Source organism: Artemia franciscana, unplaced genomic scaffold, assembly GCF_032884065.1.
Source record: "Artemia franciscana unplaced genomic scaffold, ASM3288406v1 Scaffold_1281, whole genome shotgun sequence".
Taxonomy (NCBI): Eukaryota; Metazoa; Arthropoda; class Branchiopoda; order Anostraca; family Artemiidae; genus Artemia; species Artemia franciscana.
This window is the reverse complement of record NW_027062780.1, coordinates 59,973-62,500: the sequence shown is the minus strand read 5'-3', so window position 1 is coordinate 62,500 and position 2,528 is coordinate 59,973. Positions and strand designations below refer to the sequence as shown.

Sequence of the window (2,528 nt, the reverse complement as noted above, 5' to 3'; positions counted from 1 at the left end):
TCTTAAGCGAAAGATTTACTGAAAGAAACCTAAGTATATTCTAGATAAATAAGAAGTAACCAATTCTGTAGCTCACAGAGTGAATCAAAAGGAAATGGACTGAATAGTCTCGACTTAAAAGCCTTCGTTTTGCTGAAACATAAGACGAAGAATCTCTTTGAGAAATTATTTATTTCTGCCGAGTATGCGCTGCATTCAAAGTATTGCTAATAGTTATTAATTATTTTTATGGCCAGAGCCATTATCGTTCAGTTTCCTATTTTCTTTGGTCATGACGTTTATAAACCTGAGTCTTGTTTATTTACTATTTGATTTTGGCTGCTGAATAAATACAGATACCAGTAATTGCTACTTTTTTTTTTCAATAGTGCTGAAATAGACATGTCTTTCAGACATAGAAATGTTCCCATCTGTGTACAGGGATTTGGGGAGGGGTGGTAGAAGAGGTTGGATACCCCATCGATGCATCTGACCTGGAAGCGCTCTCAAGTGCTCTATTTTTATTGATTCATATCTTCGAAAAGTAGGGCCTTTTTTAAGATATGGAATTGACTGAGGGTCGAACCATCTTCAAATGTCCTTTCTACTACCTCTCCCTCCCATTCTTAATCTTACAAGACTTCCATCAAAATTTTGAGATAGTTATTTTGTTCAGAATAATTGAAAGGGTTAAAGTATACCCCTCTGAAATGGCAGGACCCCCAAAGCCCCTGGAGCAGTAAATAGTACAAATTGCCAATTGCTTACAAATTGGTGTTTTAGTTAGTTAAAAAAAAAAATTGAAAAAGAAGTTCTAAAGTCAAGTAAAAGCCATATTAAACTACAATAACTCGGACGAAAAAAGACCAGAAATTACTATTAAAAAATAAATAAAACCCAAAACGAATAGATCACAGCAAAAAAAAATACAACAGGTACTAATATAAATGAATAAATAAATCCTAAGACTAGTGGAACTTGAATTGAACATGCAAATCAAGCTTGAAACGAACCAAAATCTCACAAACAAGAGTTTGGGTTTCGCCTCTTTCTCTCACTGTAAAAGCCTAAAATCTATTGCTTCATTGTATCAACTAAAAGAGTGTTTTGCACTTTCTAATCTATTTTCAAAAAAGTCAGGAATGCCTTTTGCAAGCCCCCCCCCCCCAAAAAAAAAAGAATAACAAAATATCTGACGGCCACCCCAAAAAATCCTGATCAGATAAACCAGTCCCAAGTTCAGTTATCAACTAAAAGAGTTCTTTACACTTTCTAATCTATTTCCAAAAAAGTCAGGAATGCCTTTTGAAAGCCCCCCCCCCCCCCCAAAAAAAAAAACAAAACAAGAATAACAAAAAACATCTGACGGCCACCCCAAAAAAATCCTGATCAGATAAACCAGTCCCAAGTTCAGTTATCAACTAAAAGAGTTCTTTACACTTTCTAATCTATTTCCAAAAAAGTCAGGAATGCCTTTTGAAAGCCCCCCCCCCCCCAAAAAAAAAAAAACAAGAATAACAAAAAACATCTGACGGCCACCCCAAAAAATCCTGATCAGATAAACCAGTCCAAAGTTCAGTTATCAACTAAAAGAGTGTTTTACACTTTCTAATCTATTTTCAAAAAAGTGAGGGATGCCCTCTCGTTTGCGGATGAGGATATATACAAATAAAAAAAAATTATGGTTTTCAGAGAAAAGATATAGAGTACTCTCCCCCCCCCAAAAAAAATAAAAACAACCACAACAACAAAAAAACATCTGACGGCTAACCCAAAAAATCCTGATCAGATAAACCATCCAAAGTTCCGTTATCCAGTTTAATCTTTGCATGTAACTAGTCTCTAAACAAACCTTTCTCCCACAGACACAATAATCATTGCCTTTTCCTGGAAAATAGCAGCTTCATAAAAACACATGTTATCATTGTAAGAAATTGCTCAACCCTTCCCATAAACAATTTCAAAAGTTTCTAGGCAGCAAGTCAACTCGTGTTTTGCCACTCAAAGTTTCACTGGCCACTGTAACCTTAAGTTTTACCGCAACTGTAAGTTTTTTTTTTTTTTTTTTTTTTACCAAACATCGATTTAGTGTGTAAATCAATCGATAAAACGGAAATGCTAGTTGGCACAATCCATATTTATTTTTTCTTCTGTATATTTTTCAAGTCTTCCTGCTCAAAACCAAAGTGCATATCCAACGTTCTAAAAAACAAAAAACAAAAATTAATTATTTCTATTTTTATGGACTGGGACAACGCTATGATATACTTTTTGAGAGAAGATGCTATTGAGACCATGCTATTATTTTGGGAATTGAAAGGGAGGAACCTTTGGATGTGAAGAAGTCAGAAGCAGAAACTGGTAAAGGAGGAGGCCACGCCTATAAGGCCTATGAAGTCTATAGACCTGTAATTAAAACTATTCGAAAAACACAAACTGAATACCACTGAGAAACTGCTATTTATTCTTTAAAGTGTGAATGTAACAAATAAAAAATATTTTTAGTTTATGCAACATTTATCTGAAAAAGTGGTTCAAATAGACGGACC

At 34.5% G+C, this 2,528-nt stretch overlaps 1 protein-coding gene across 1 annotated transcript in view; it reads left to right on the top strand.

The window, feature by feature from the left end:
• LOC136042423 (bifunctional glutamate/proline--tRNA ligase-like) overlaps nucleotides 1–345 on the top strand; it is a gene marked incomplete at its 5' end in the record, with an annotated part of 53,217 nt that extends 52,872 nt beyond the window's left edge. The window contains one exon of the mRNA XM_065727398.1: nucleotides 1–345. This exon is cut by the window's left edge and continues 1,377 nt beyond it.
• Between the last annotated feature and the right edge of the window lie 2,183 nt (nucleotides 346–2,528).